At 40.3% G+C, this 16,972-nt stretch overlaps 1 long non-coding RNA gene across 1 annotated transcript; it reads right to left on the bottom strand.

The window, feature by feature from the left end:
* Nucleotides 1–13,361: 13,361 nt before the first annotated feature.
* On the bottom strand, nucleotides 13,362–16,754 carry LOC109310791. The gene is made up of 2 exons (XR_002101318.1): nucleotides 16,661–16,754; nucleotides 13,362–13,551 (listed from the first exon to the last, which is right to left on the bottom strand). It is a non-coding gene; the product is annotated as an uncharacterized LOC109310791 (long non-coding RNA).
* Nucleotides 16,755–16,972: the final 218 nt, after the last annotated feature.

The following is a 16,972-nucleotide window of genomic DNA, read 5'->3' as shown; positions in this document are numbered from 1 at the left end:
TGTGTATTCAGCATCCCTATACTCCAAAATGGCAACAGGGGCACTTTAACTAAAGATTTAACTAAAGCTCCTGAGAGTCGCTCTCATTAAAGGGCCCCGTCCTAACTCCCCCCCCCCACTCTGCAGAGCACATGTAAAGATGCCATTGGTTTTCAAGTTTGGGTAGAGCAGGAATCAAGGGGGGGGGGGGGCAGCTGCATCAGTGCATCCCCCTGGATCTGCCCCTGGTAACAGGATCTAAGACTAATACTTCTTGCTTTTGGGTTTTGTTTTTGTGGAGCGTTTTTTTGTTTGTTTGTTAAGTTCTAGTCTGCCAGGCAGATCTTCCCCAAGTGTCCAGTTTAATCTAGGTTTTCCCTGCCCTATTTACACCCTGCACTCACAGAGCATTCACCAGCAATTCTGATATTCTCAGGGTTATCTTTTGAGCTGTTGGTTGTAAAGTCTAAGTAGGTGTTTTCTTCAGTAGTGGCAGGGCAATTAAAACTGTAGTACAGGTTTATTTTAAGTTCTGAGACAAGCCTGCTTAACTTTAAAACTGTATCTATTCTGTAGTTGTTCTCCTGTGATGGGATGCTGCTGTCAGCATGAAATTTTAAAATAGGTTCCATTAACACAGCTGTGAAGACAGAACCTGGCTTAAGTTTACTGCTTTTTAAACTTGCTCCCAGTGCCTTGACTCCTAATTCTCATTTAAACTAAATCCCATTTACTCTACTCTTCACGCTCAATTTAAGCATCCTTTACAATGGCAGAACAGTATAAATGGCATCAAGCACACTGTCTCAGGTGCCATGCCTACATTAGTCAGCGCAACAGCGCTGGCATGTTCCAATGAGTGGACGTTGGACCTGTCCTAAGACATCCTCTGATGGGACTCTCTCCCAAGTTGTACATAAAAGAAAGATCTAACTTGGGCCCCAGTTCTGAATTCTCTTTTTAGCCAGAACTCCAGTAGATTTTGCCAGTCTTGATTTGATGTAAACCAAAGACTTTCAGTAAGAAATATTCAACACAACCATTAAGGCTGAAACATTTGCTGTGGAGTGGAATCAGATATGTTATCATCTTATAACAAAAACTCAAATGAAACCTTATTCAGACTTACCTTCCTGAGAAAATAAAATATAGGTAACATAATCGCAACATTTGTGAATAAAAGTATTTATTTCAGGTACACACATTTAGTGTCCCTTAGTAAAGGTTGAGAAAGTCTGGGAAGTAGAATTAAGAGATAGGGAAAGGAAAACTAGCAGCTTTGCAGTTTAGTTGGGAGAAGGCATAGGAGCTGGGGAGGAGGGAAGGAATGTGGTATCATTATATCAGTGGATCAAAAATGAAAATCTTTCAGAAAAGGCTGAATATTTTGGGTAGCAACACACTGTTTTGTATAAGCCTCCCCTACTAAACAGCTATGTCTTTTTCATTGGTGCTGTTGACCCCAGACAAAAAGAATTAGTGAGCATCCTCAAAAGGACAAGACAGACAATTAAAACTGGGGGAGGACAAAGAACTATGAGTGATAGGGAGGCATATTTTCAGCTGATGGAAACTGTGACAGCTCCATTTGTAGTCATTAATTCACAGGGTTTAACCAGGGACATGTAAAATGGCAGAATAAAAGGAAGCGATGACTAAAGAGGAGAGACTAAAGAAAGAGGCATTTCTAATATTTGCAGAAATTAGTCAAGAAAGACCTGCTAAATTCCAGGGCCTGCTTTGTTGCTTACAACTGTCTTTCTAGTGAATGTACCAAGGCTCTCCCCTGCTCTCAGACCCATTATATATACTGACTGATTAGGAATGTGTTTGGTGCGCTTTTAAAAGGGAGTAAGACATCAGTGATTCAAGAAGAGGACTGTTAAAGTTAAATCGATCAGAGACTCAAATTGTATTATTACATAGCATTTTCTAGGCTGCTGAATTTAATTCTGTAACCTAGATAGCTTTTCCTAATCCTGCCACAGTGCACATTACCAGCTTGCCATCACAACTGAGCTGCTTGTCATGGACTGCTAAGAGATACCTGGAAGCATGTGAGGGTAATTTATCTCAGACAGCATCTTGATTAGTAAATATGCAGGACTACATCAATTAGATAAATAGGGATTCACACCTTTGGTTATGAAAAACTACTAGGATTTTCCATCTTCCACAAAGCAGTTTTTGGGGTGCACAGTATAAAAAGCTAGAAGAAGAAAAAGAGAAGCCAATAAGATCGTAAGATCTGCTTAAAATTAATGTCACATGAGTGCAGTAACAGAAATGATCTGCATTGGAGAAGTGACACAAAAGCCAAGGGCAATGTAGGTTTGCACTGCTGTTAAACAAAGTTTCTGGAAAACATTGCATTTCCAGTACTTCAGGCCTGACTAGAAATGCACAAAATATCAGCTCAATACTTTGTATAATATTTATTTAATACATAATTATTAATTCTATACAAGTTGGTTTTTATTGTTGATCAGAATAAAATTATGTATGCACACAAAAAATGTGGAATTTAGTATCCCTTCATTAAGGGAAAATCATTAAGTGGAAAAATATATTCAGTACTTGATTGAAGAAATATATAAAAATCAGTAAATCTATACTATGTGCTAACAACAACATCCAATTCTGGGACTCTTCTAATACAATAATCATAGAATTATAATAGATAATTAAGCTTAAACTGCATGCATCATCTTCTTATAGAGAAATTTCATACATGTATGCAATTAGTCAAAGATGGAATCCAAACCTTCCTCCCCATACCCTTTGCAATTCCTTAAAACCTTGGCTGAAGGTGCAACAAAATATCCAGTATTAGAAGACAAGGAGAAAAGTCCATTTAGACATTTTTTTTACATCTGTATGTTAATGTTTCCTTACTATAAAATGCACTGCCACAAAAAAGAGAAAAAAACAAGTTCAAATTAAATAAGAACTAGGAGTGCACCAATAGAGATTTTGGGGACTGATACTGATAGCTGCTAATTAAGGAGGCATATCGTCGATACCGACCTGATTTCCAATACAGCTGGCTCCAGGTGGTAAGTCTGTTGTGGGGGGAGGGAAGGGGTGTGGGGGGGCAGATCAATGCCCTCCACAGTGAGGGAGGACAGGAGCAGGGGCAGGCGCTGTCTGGGGGAGGCGGGGGCATTGGACGGAGGTGCAACTCATGGGGGGGTGGCTCCTGCCACTGCTTGCACCCCAGAAGGGTGGGGGTGTGTCCCCCCAGATCTTCATGGGGCAGGGGGGCTACAGCTGGTGCTTCGTGGCTCTTCTTGGCGGGGGCTGGGCTCAGAGTGGGCATGGCAGGGGCTACAGACACCCCAAATTTTGCTGCAGTTCCACTCCTAGCGCTGTTGTCATCACCAGCTGCTCACCACAGCCTCGGCTCTTCCCAGCACATGGGTGGAGATGGGACATGGAGCCAGGCCATGCTTGGCAGTGCAGGGCTGGGAGCAGAACTGCGGCAAAATTTGGGGTGGCTGAAGCCCCTCCCAGCACCACTGGTAAATGCTCCAAGCCCAGCCCTCACTGAGAAGAGCCATGCAGTGCCAGCTGCAGCCCGCCCTGCCCTGTGCAGATCCAGGGGCATACGTCCCCTGGCCTTCTAGGATGCAAGCAGTGGCGGGAGCTGCCCCCTCCCACAACCCGTGGCTCCATCCTGCACCTCCGTGCCCCCCCAGGCAGCACCTCCCCCCGCTCCCTCCCTCCCTCACCATGGGGGGCATTTATCTGCTTTCCCCACGTGTCTTCCCTCCCCCCTCCCCTTCTGACTTACCAGCTGGAGTCAGGTCTCCACGCTGCTGGCTCTGCTCCATGCTGCACTGCAGCTGTGTGCAGCATGGGTATTTATTAGCAACATTATAGGCCCTATCAGATGCAGCAAATTTTCTTTATATCGGTACCAATCCAATATCAGACCGATGTATCGGTGCACGACTAATAAGAACCCAGTCTGAAATTTTACCTAGAACTTGAAGTAGATATTTTCATATTCCTTTTGCAATGTCTGACTCTCACTGGGACCAGAAGATACAAATCCATACCACACTTCCAGAAACCATCTTGGTATGTGCAGAGACATGGATACACCTAAAGCCAAACTGCTATCTTAATGTGCATATCCCTAAAGCATGTCACAGGCACTCATCTCGCCAGGCTTCAGTAAATCTGAAGCCCATGAAGCAGTGTCATCTGGCCTCATGGGGCTGGAAAATTGATGACAGGAGGCTACCTATATGTTCATAAGGAGTGTGCATCAGGATATGGGGGCACTTCTGTTCACCAGAGTGCCCCAAGGGATAATAAGGATCAATGGTCATAAACTTCTCCATGACTGTTTCAGGCTTGACATAAAGAAAAACTTCTTTACTGTCTGAACCCCCAAGGCCTAGAATAGACTCCCTCTAGAAGTTGTGCAGGTACCTACTCTGGACTCATTCAAGAAATGTTTGGATGCTTATCTTGCTGGGATCCTTTGACCCTAGAGGACTTCCTGCCCTTGGGGTAGGGGGCTGGACTTGATGATCTTCAAGGTCCCTTCCAGCTCTAATGTCTATGAAATCTATTAAATCACTTTGTGTGGCAACTGATTCACACACTTCTGAGTGATTGGAGGACCATTACCTCTTCTTTCCTATTGCAATCGAGAAGTGGGGGCTGGGAGCTCCCTGCTACCGGGGCAGGGGGACATTGTCCCTGCCCAGGCTCCAGGAGCAGAGCCTGTCCCAGCAGCAGGCAGCTCCCAGGAGCAGAGAGCAGTCTCCCACCCCCTGATGCCTGGATGACTCGGAGCACGTTTGCTCCCCTTTGGGAAGCTACCTGTAGCATACTGTGCAGTAAGTAATTGAGAGTAAATTTGCTATATGTATTTACAGGTAGCAAATTTACACATGATTAGAGCAAATTCTGCACATGTAGATGGTGATACTTACCGTGCAGTAATTAGCTCTAATGTTGAGTAAAGCGTCTTGTGCAGTAAACATCTACAGTGCAGTAAAGGTCTTGTGTAGATGCACCCAAGATAATTTTCTATTGCTTAGATTTGACTGGGTATTGGAGGCAAACTACATACATTATATTGCTTTCCTTACCTTATTTTGGATATTTGGATTTTTTTCTTGAAAGAAATAAATTACTATTTTTTAAAAAATATATAATTGGCAAGAAGTGTGGAAAATGGAGAATGAAACTGAAATCAAGGCATGGGTTGGTTTTCCTCTGTAATTTATGAAAGCTAAACAGTAAGCAAAGAACAGCTTGGAGCCACAGGTTGGGGAAGGGGAACTTAATAATGTAACAACAGCTGGTGGTCTCTTCCCTTCTGACTGGAAGGGAATGGCAACGTTGTAACAATTGCCAGTTAAAAGTTTTTGGATAGATTTCCTCAAATTCCATCCAGGAACTGCATTGGATTAGACACCAAAACTGAAATGAAATAAAAGTGTCAAAGCAAAATTTTAGATACAAGTGCTGCCAATACAGAGAGTTGGTTCTGACATGTGCAGACAGCCTAGGCTAATGGAAACTTCCATAGCATGATCAGAGTCTGCCCCCTGGTCGACCCCTAGGCCTGCCAATCAGCCATGACCTAGTTTTCAGCTTGCACATGCTCTGTCGTACGCAGAACCTGATCTGACGCATGCTCAGTCCTTCTACAGCATGACACAATTTGACCAGAAAATTCCATGAGCAGAGTGATTTGATTGGCCACTAAATTCCTATAAAAGGCTTGCGAGCCCCAACCTTGGTGTGGGTGTTGTTGGTGTGGCGTTGGAGTTGTAGGCGTTAGGAGCGAAGATGTTTGTTGGTGTTGTGAGAGACCGTGCTCGATCTGTAAACAGAGGCTGCTGTTAGCAGGGACTGTGAGACAGAGAGCGATTGGGATTCCGATCCCAGGTCTCTTCCTCGCAACTCCGTACAACGATTTAGTGTCTCGTATTCGACTCGTTCTCATATTGATTCCTCTGGCTTCCGACTGATTTTGCACCGGCTACTGACGACGATTTGGATCATCCCTACTTACCTTGACTACGGTTTCATCTTCTTCTTCCTGGCACTTGACTTCGGCACCATTCATTGACCATCTGTTGTACCTTTGGACTGGCATCACGAGGTTCGTTCCGTCCATCGAGTTACAGTTTTGTTTGTTCGTTTACTCCATTTAATGAGCTGTTGACCAGCCCTGGGACTATCAAGTTGGGCAGCTGCACCTAGCTTCGGCTAGAAAGCAAGGGCTCACTTGAGAACCCTGTGGGCCAACAGACCCCTCCGTTGTTTGTTGTTCGCATTTAACTGTAACTGAAGAAAGCATCACTACCTATGCCTCACAAGCGTAAGTCTGAGTGGCACGGATTCGTATGGTTTCAAAACAAAGATGATTTATTAGAACTCCTCACCGCTTATCCTGCCTGTTTCGTATCCAAGCCACCGCCCGGCCCACCGTGACCTTGGGGCCTTCATTTGGTTCCAACAAAAAGGAGTTTCAAAACTCTTCTTCCACAGGAAAATGACCTAACTGCTATTCAAGCAAATAGTATAGAGCAAAATTTTAAATACTCAGGAGACCTCTTCAATAACAAAAATTAGATTCTGCTGATTCCGGAAAAGCTTCTATTTTCAACATGTGCATACACAATATAAATCGTCGCAATTCATTGTTTGTATTTGAAACATACATGGGGCAAATTCGCAAAGGCACTTAGGTACTGAGCTGCCAGTCCAGGCACTTCTAAGTTCAATATTTATGATTGTCAAAATTCTCAGAGCCTCCTTGTAGGTCCAGGAGCCACTGCTCCTCCTGCCATCAATTTTCCAGCCCCATGAGGCCAGATGACACTGCTTCATGGGCTGAATTCAGCCTGTGCACTGTATCTTGATCACCCCTGCTTTAGGTCACAGGTTATATAGAAGCTAGGAGGATTTAACCTTCAGAGGGCATATTTACATGACACATGATTAATTATCTTTGCAGTAGATGTCTCAACATCTATAAATGTGCCTCTATTCGGGTGCAGGAAACTAATAAACTTGGCAGCAGGGTACATACAGAGTTTTTTCATGTACAGCAGCTCACATGTAGCTGCTGCCCCAGCTGGCTGGGGCATGAGGGTGTTTCACTGCGGGGGCTGCCTGTGGCTAGCCCTGCACTGAAGCACCCTTGTGTCCCAGGCACCCCTCTGCAGCACACTGAGCCCGGTTGGTGCAGCCCTGAGCTGACGGGCTGACCCCCAGTCTGACCTGTTCAATGTGCTGCAGTCTGGGTGCACATATAAACAACACATCCAGGAGCTTCCTGGGAGCAATAAACCTCTGGAGTTTATTGCTGAGTGTTAATGGCATGTGCAGACATGCCCAGTCTCTATCAGATGCCGGTCGCAGAAAACTGACAGGCATAGCTTTTGAGCTAGCATGCAAGTGAGCTCAAAAAGATTACACTACTACTCTAGCTTCTAAAATGCTGGCACAAGAATCTAGCATTGGATTATTTCCAACAATAATCACTTATACACTTAAGAATTGTATAACAACAGTGTGAACAATCAGCCTGTGCTGTAACAGAGCTGGGTTTACTGTTACAATACGGTATGAAGGTCAGTTGAGAGAGGAGGGCAAGGTAAGGACTGTTTTAATAATAATAATAAAGTTGTTATTTACTTCTACAACCAAACTAAATGCCAGCTCCAGTAATAATAAGGTCTAGTATCCCAATGTCATCTTAAAGACTTAGGGTTGTTGTTTAAGAAATAGTTATTTGCCTTCCAAGAAAGGCAATCAATAACTTCACTAGGAGGCTCAGCTGCTAATTGAGCACATATTCAATGTACTGAATCATTGATTCTTTTTTTCCTTCTCTGCTATGCAATTGCTTCTTTATTCAAGTTGCAGAAAGTTCTTTGCTTTGGAGGTATGTAAATAGACCGTATAACTGCTGATGCTGGATAGAAGAATATACGTGTTAACAAAAATAATGTTGCCACAGTAAAGATCCCTAATGGTCCCCTGTCTCTTTGGGAGCAGAGAAAAAAGGTAGAATTGAATCATGATAAACAGGAGAGACAGTCTCACAAATAAGGATTTTTCTATCCTTTTTCTAGGTCGTTTTCCATAAGAGATGAGATGAGTGTGAAGGCAAGAACAGCTGTCAACCCTATAGATGACAATGTGTTTCAGTATTAATCTTTAAACCATATGCATCACTGATCTTAGTGTAGCGAGACATGTTATAAGTTTAATAATGGCTTCCAATTCACTATCACTACATGTTTTCAATATGATCTGCATGGGTTTTAGCCAATCCCATTATTAAGATTAATGAGAAGGATCAAGAACATTGCCAGGTAAATGATATAAATGGATTCATTTCTTTTTTCATTTTTACCATTGACAAAGACCTACGTGGAACCAAAATCATTGTTTTCTTGCCAGAGCCAGTCCACACTGGATATGTTTAGGTATGCTTGAGTAAGCTGTTTGCTCAGCTACTGATTTATCCATCTGTTTTCCTGTAAGTGCCAGGCCTTTATGAAAATTAAAGGAACTGAAATCTAAAATTTGCTGGCTTATATCAGGTGCAGCACTATTATGGAGAATCAGATGAGAGAGAATCAAAGTAGCATTACTGCAAAATCTCGAGGCACAGAAGAACAAGGTATAATCAGACACACTGGAGTGGGACAGACTGAATCAGAAAAACAAACAAACGGAACAAAACTTTATACTTCTTTTGATTTCAGAACAAAATTTCATCAGAAATTTCTTTTGTCACTCTGAATCCCAATTATTAAATTTAGTGATCTCTATTTGCTATATAATAGTTTTTTCACTTTTTTATTTTGGCCTTTTTATGAAGGGAAAATGTGGAGAGTTTAACAGATGAATTTTCCAGAGACCATAGAACAGGGGCAGGAAAAATGATTGGGGGTGGAAGGGGACTGACCTGAATTAGATGATGTAGATAGTATGCTGTGTATCCTTATTTGTTAAATAAGCAAGAGAAAAAAATGGTCAACTTTAAACAGAAATTTGTAAACAGCTCATTGAACTCAGATTCCTGGAGGTTGGAGGCTGGCAAAGATGATGAAGCCATTTAAAAAAATTCGAGAGACTAGTCAGTAAACTCTATAAACATGTGAGCTTAATGTCTGGTACAGAGAAAATCCTTTGAAAAGTCTCAAGAGAGGTGTTTGGAAAACACCTAGAGAGCTCAGCTTGATTAAGAATAGCAGGATGGATAGAAGCAGGGGTTATCATACTTAAATAACATGCTGAAGAGCACTGAACCATACCTCTCAACCTCCAGATGTGATCATGTGTGATGCAGGCTGCTGAATTGTGAGACTAATGGCCTAAATGTGTAGCAACAGTTCTGCTGAGAGTTGAACCACAATTGTCAGATTATAATGGTTAAGTGTGAACCCTGTTGTTAAGAATGTTTTCTCACGTGTGAAACAACTCAGTCAGTTTTTTAGCCTTTAACTGGGCTCATCTCTTTCCATCCAATCAATCTGTTACAGTTAGTAAGACAGGCTTGTTCGATTTACACAGGGAGTAAACATCCCTAAATTAGGTAGTATGCTACTGATTTAAGCACAATATGCTACAGAACATGGTCCACAAACAGCCACGTTATGCGGATGAATCTGAGAGACTGTTCAGCATACACAGGCTGAGAAACCCATCCCTGCCCTACCCCAGTTAATCTGACCAGCCCATCCACAGTACATCCTACAGTTAAATCCAGACTCCAAGCACAGTGCCAACTGCTGCTCTTCCCACATTGCTTACATGGACGGGGACCTTGCTTCTTTGCTGCACCTGTGCAGTTCTCTACATGTCAGGGGTCCTTAGACAGTTGAGCAGCTTCATGGCTCTTGCTCTCTTTCTCACTTCCAATCTGCAAACCCAAGAGCTGCCCAGGGCTTTACAGCAGATAGATTAGGAATGTGTAGAAAGTGAGACAATAGCATTTCTGGAAGAGAAACAGGAATGAGCAAAGCCCATGCTCATTTCTTGATGCTTTCCCATCCTCTCTGAGGACAATGGTATCAGCTCCACTCAACTTTCCTTCTCTGAATTCTTCCTCTGAAACCTTTTGCCAGTTCCTGGGCAATGCACCCTCCTCATACTCTACCAGTTTGGGAGGGAGAATCAAGTACCCTGGACCCAGGCTGGTAGCTTCTCACCCATGAAAACCTCCTCAGGCTGTATACAGGTGACCAAATCCACTCCAATGCAGAATGTATGCAAATTGCGACCTGTTTGAGAAGTCTCCATGCTGATAAGAAAACTGGCTAGGAGCAGGAGGTAGACGGTAACTGCCGAAGGATGACAAGGTTTTATTGTACTATTTCAGATATCAAGTTTGAGTTACCTGCAGCTCATAATTACACGTGGCCATAGAAAAAAATTGTGATAGGTTAAGAAAGTGGAGACACTGTCTCCCCATGGTCTATATATGGTATATAATGATGATGGAAGTGCATATTGAAAGCAAGGCATTTAAATTTACAAATTTGAGGGTAGAAGACTTAACAAAGAGGAAAGTGTACAGGAATCAGAAATAATTTGATCTAGTTAGTAGCCAACAGGTCACAAATCCAAGTCAGGGGAGAAAATAAACATGGAAGTAGCAAACAAAACTAAGAATATGGGCTATCTGAGACTCATAATCAGCATACTGATCAGAAGATTTTTAATTACTTTTATCAGTTTAGCGTTCACTCATGATAAAGGAAAATGAGATCTTAAGGGTTGCTAACAATAGCCTACAAATCATGATAAAAGGCTGTTACTGTGGTTGCATTTGTTACAATTCTAGACTGGGTCTATGTCCTTTACTGGATACTGTCACACAAAATGCATGTTATTAATTTGACAAAGGTGTAATGTAAGGAAACAAAGGCAGTATCAGGTCAGAGTAAACTCCAAGCAAATATTTTTGATCCTTCTTTAACTCTAAAAAAGAAGACTTCATACCAAATAATGATAAAAAGGTGAAATTTAAGCATGGGATCAAGTTAAAATAAATATTCTTTAAAAAAAACAACCTCAAATTGGCAAATTGGTATAAAAATGACTATTGATTTCCTTCTAGGGAAAGAGAAAACAGGATGAAGCCAGGGGTATTAAAAATGGGTTAGCATTTCTAGATTTTACTTCTTCCTGACCTAAAATTCATTATGCTCCCACAAGCGCTAAATAATAATGGCTCGTGTAGCAGCAAGATAGAGAAGTCATAAGTGGAGTTCTGGCTATGTCTACAATAGAAGGTTTATTTGTTTTAACTATCCTGTGAAGAGTTAAAGCAGCAAATCTTCCCCAGTGTAGATATAGTTTAACTGATATATAAGAGTCCTTAAATTACCACAGCCTACGGTTTGGGAAGCAGGTTAAGCTACAGAGATATAAGGCACTTTTATACCAGTACAACTACATTCACCAAAAGAGCTAAACTGCTAAAACTGGCAAGTACAGGCCACACTAGAAGTGAGGAGACTTTTTTTTGTTGACAGCTTTGGGCCGCTGCAATTTCTTTATTTGTGTCACAAATAGGCAACTAGTCCAAATTAAGTCAACAGAGCTATTTCTGTACCAAGATAATGCTTGATATCAACACCCAGTAACAAAAAAATCTCTTTATTCTTTTCTGAGTTTGAAGAAATGTCAGGCTTAGGGGGGAAAAAAATCCCAGATGACTCATCATGTCAAGTTGCATAAGTGATGTCCTGTTACATAACATAATGGGACTGACTCGATCCAACATGACATGACAGAACCTAACCCGTCAACTGTGAAATCAGAAAGACCAGTTCTCTCAAAACTGCAGCTGCGTAAAACATTGCTTTGGGGGGGAAGAAGAGGCTGCTTTGAAATACAAAGAAAAGGGGTGTGTATATAAACACTTTATTGATACCTTAGCTATGAAAATAGTCATTCTAATACCAGAACACTCAAGAGTCTTAAAGACATATCTTGATAGGAAGGAATTCACTTATTAGTTGGCACACTTTTTCTTTTACCCATTTCCGTAAGCATACCAGAAGGCAGAATAAGACAAATGACAATGGCCTCCACTTCCATTAGAGATTTTCAAGCTTGATATGAGCTCATTTACACTTACTTTATATAGTCGTTATCTCTAGTAATTTACACAGAGTTATATAAGTGTACATATGATAAGAATAAGGACTCTAAGTCAAATTTGGTTAAAAACAGAAACCACAAAAACCCTAGCCTTGTATGCCTATGTTAATACGCAGAACCCTCCATGCTTAGAAACATGAAACTGGTATCAAGAAATAGAAATACTCGTTTCATGGGAAAATATTGTGATTTTGATTTGTGGGTGCATCTGGGCCTCTGAATGCTGTAAGAGTGGTCTTTAATGTGGCATAGGCTTCTGAGACAAAATGTAGAGGTTCACCAAAATATGTCTATTGAATCACTGCATTCTTTTCAGCTTCTAGGTATATTTCAGGGTGAAAACACTTAAACGACAGTCAAACTGTATACACACAAAAAACAATCTATTCAGACTGTGTGCATCTATGTTTAAAAGAAAAATAATGCGAGGAAAGAATGAAAAATAAATGTGGAAAAACGCATAAAAATAGACAAGTTAAACATCAGCTGCAATTACATGAGAAGAAATAATAAAAGTGGGGAAACCAGGACCAAAATGAAGTTTTAAATAGTGACTAATTGGGTATACCATATACTCTTGGGTATACCATCCCAAGAAGCAGCAATGTGTCGAATTAAATTATTGTGTTATTGTGAATGTACTGATTTTATGCAGTTTTTTACAAGAGATATCTGGAAAGTACTTTCCAGGGTTAACTCCTTAAAAAAAAGAAGAAAATATTATTTCAACTTAATGCAGGATTACGATTTTATCAACCTGCTGCCTATATCGTACTGCCTATATCCTATATGAACTGTAGCTCAGTGATTTTTTATGTACAGTAGTATTAAGTTTACAGAAACTAGCTTTTCATACTTGAGCTCTGTTCAAATGGTAAAAATCTAACTGCTACCCTCATTACGTCAAAAATAATCTTTGATCCAATTCCCACAGGCTTCTACTGATGTTGAAACATTTGACATTAACATACTTCTTTGTGTATGTCACAATATTTTCTTAAATCTCCTTTAGCATTTAATAAAGAAGCTAATTTTAACTGCTTATTGGGGCAGAATATACACTGTATAGTTCTAATGAACAGGCCTGGGTAAGCTGCTCAGTTAACATTCAAGTCTGAACCAACTTGAACTTGGTACAGTTTTAGATTTGGCAAAAGTATGATGAAACATTAACCCAGAAGACTCAGCACTCTGGGATCTGTCCGCAGAGTGTTGTTGACATGAGAAAGCAAACTGCTTCTGGCATTTTTTCCTCATGGTCTGGCTCTTCTTGGCTTGCTGCAGCTACATGTGGCCAAAACTTGCCTGTTGTCCATGAACTGGAAATGATTAGCACAAAACAGGCTCTCTATAGCTGATCTTGCTGTAATCATTCTTTTCTTTATACTTGTCATGAGATAATGCCATCAAATTCTATAAAATAAAGGAAGCGCACTAAAAATTATTTTGTAAAAACTATTGCTATAGTAGTAAAATAAGAAAGCACTAGAGGAAAAACAGCATGCTCTCACTTCTCTACTCACATCCAACTACAGTAGCAGAATAAATATGAAAAAATAGGTGGAGCAGTAGTTTCAGTGACAGAGTAACTTTTTCACAACAGCCCAAATGATTTGGGCACTCAGGACCAGATATACCAGCGAACACAGTGGAAGCTAGGAGTCTGTCACTTGGCAGTCCTAACCACCTGTCCTGAAGTGCCATACAAACACAGCTGCGCTGCTGCTAGTATAGCAGACAGCAAAATGAAGCAGACTGGCATACGTAACGATGCCAATGGCAGGCATGTTAAGTTCCCTACAAACATGGCCTTAGGCACTTTCAAGAATATCACCCATAGGCTGTTAAAGTTTCATACTTCACATAATGGTTTTAAGAAAGCCTTCAGGTACTCATTGCTGAATGGTGAAGGAAGGAGTTCTGAAAGTATGCTCCCCTTCTGTTTCTGGCAATGTCTCCAAAGGTTGCTAAGCATGGATATCCAACAATGATGCGACTAAGCATACAAAGCTGCATTTCATATGTTCTGCCTATGGAATTGAGCCATTGATAGAGGAGACACATAATAATACAATGACTTACTTATGTACTTATGAGAAGTTTCTTGTTAGTAACAAATCCTAGTCTGGGTAAGAGACTACATTGAGTGGCAGCTAACTCAGCAATTCCTTTAACTTACGTGATGGAGACTTTTTCTGCTACCGGAGTTCTCTATTTTGATCTCTGATGACATCAATGATATCATAGCATATGGCAGCCACACTTCATTAGAATAATGAATTTTAGCAAGTGTTTCCACTCTCTAATAAATAATCTCCAATCCAAAAGCATTTGATGGATAGAATCAACATAAGCACAGTCAGTTGTTGCCACACTAATCCTCAATCATATCTAGCAATTTTTAGTAATCCCAATATACCCTTATATCAAGACAGGAGCTTGTCAGCTACTGTCTAATAACACACTAAAGTGGGTACCTTATCCTGAATGCACTGTCTCTGTTGCTAATGAAATGTCTTCTCTCAACAGACACATGCAACTCCCTTGAGAACTAATATAAATTAAACATTCACCTAACAACAGAATATTCCTCCATATCTTTCAAAACATACTTTATTTATGTGGTGTCTTATGAAATACCATCTATGAACTAGAATTGTATCAAAACTGGTTCAACCCAAGTGACCCAAAGCTGTGCTCTGCTCATGAGAGAGAGAGAGGGAGAGAAAGTAGGAGAGGGTAATGTTAAAATATTTTTCTGATTATTTTCTCAATTTCATACACCTCTGCACTTCCTAGTTCAATCAAAAGTGACAGTTTTCTTTACATTTCCAGCCTGAAAGAAACAGGTGGCACCAGGCAGCTCTCAAATAATCATATTCTCATTAAATAGCTAACCAATTCTGTAGGTTCAGGAGTGTCATCTAATGATTTGAATTTTTAGTTAAGTAAGCAAATAGAACCTCTGAACTTATAATTTGTCAGGTATTTTAAAAAATATATTACTTCATCAATAAAATATGAAATGTAAGAATCATTATTTTGACTGTATGTGCGATATAGAACATGACTAGATTAATACTGTGCATCCGATTTCACAAAGGCTATGAATCTGGATTATTATTAATAGAAGAACCATGTTGCTACCATATATGCCCGTTAGTGCTCTTTGCACCCTGCCTGCACTACATAAAGGTTCAGTCTTAGAGAAAGGACCCCAGATAATTCTTTAAGCCTTGGGAAATTCATGGTTCAGAGAGATGCACACAGTATCGTTTACTTTCATTCAAACAACAATGCACTTACTAAACTCATGTAACTTAATTAACTGACAAACAAAACACTTTCCATTTGTTCAGCAGAATTTACATGCCCAGTGGAAGAACAACCGCTTGTTTAGGCTACTTTATTAAACAATATTTATCCCCCAGTTGTAGGCAACATTTAATCAAAGCCAGCAGAGATGTTAATTTCAACCAAGTGAAGTCACTTTTCTAACCCAACTAGACTACCTATGCCCGAAGGCTGAAGACTTGAAAAATGTACTAAATTTGCATTCCTGAATTATGAGTGTTACGGTGTGACAAGTAAAGATATCATTATAATGCATTAGAAATTTATGATTTTCCTGAAAACTGTAATTTCTACTATAAAATAAAAGCATTGTGGTGGTACAGTTCCAAGTATCTTCCACCTTTCTGATCTCATCTTCTGCAGAACATCTCCCCAGCTTTATGTCTGTAGTATATGTGTATGTAATGATGGCATCCCATTCCTTTACTTATGTGCCCAGCCCATCCTGAAATTCTTCCAGAAACCAGCCGTCACCTTATCAATTCACTCTTTCCTTTATGTCATTACTATTTGTATCACTGAGACCCCTGTTTTCCCTGCAGTAACTTTGCTATGACTTTTTAATCAGTTAGTTTGCCTGCTTCCTGGGGGTGGGGGCAGGGATGGAGGAATGGAGTACGTAAAAATATGAGGATTGTGGATTTGGTTTCACTTTGGGAAACAGCATTACAGAACATTTAAAGTTAGTGAATTTTTGAGGGGAAGTATCACCACTCACTTAATTTAGAGAATGAATAAGTAAAATATCAAATAGCCTTGGTTTTAAAAGTTCTTGGAATACAAAGATTGGAGTGGTGTTGTAGACGTGGTGGTTCAGAAAATATTTAAGCAGCAAGACTTTTTTTTGGTGATAACTTTTATTGGACCAATTGTCTAAAAAAGCTGGTCTAACAGCTCTGCCAACTACAGGTTGCTCCAACAAAGCTAAAAACAAGCCAACATCTGCTTTGAGGTTGTTCTGATTTGATCCAAAGCAAAACTTGGGACAAAAGAAGACTGGTATAACCCTTTACACACAACTTGTTTCTGGAATGAATGGCAATGAAATGAACCACAGCTGTCCAAGGAAAAGGTGTTAGCACATTTGGGACAATGAGTCTGTATGTCTGTAAGACCTCAAGACAAAAGGCTTTCTTCCATGAGAAATTTTTAGCTTAAATGATATCACCTGAAAAACTATTTTGCTTCTCTTGAAGTACATAGTAGTTGATCTGTGCATAGAAATATTGCTATGGGGCTCATCCTTTCTCCAACTCCCATGAACACCTGTCCAGACAATGAAAAGAAAATGAGACTTAATAGTCAGAACATTATTTCAAAACATTTTCTTCTTCATCCATTTTTCTTATCTCAATTAATTCTCAGTTCTCATCTAACAAACACCAAACCTTCAGAGGCCCTAATATGGGACAACATAGCATGATGGTATTGTGATGATAGATGGATTATTTATAAGGGCATGAAACAGACTGGAAAAACT

The sequence above is a fragment of the Crocodylus porosus genome, unplaced genomic scaffold, assembly GCF_001723895.1.
Source record: "Crocodylus porosus isolate Cpor-Errol unplaced genomic scaffold, CroPor_comp1, whole genome shotgun sequence".
NCBI classification, from domain to species: domain Eukaryota; kingdom Metazoa; phylum Chordata; order Crocodylia; family Crocodylidae; genus Crocodylus; species Crocodylus porosus.
This window is presented reverse-complemented; position numbering and strand designations above follow the sequence as displayed.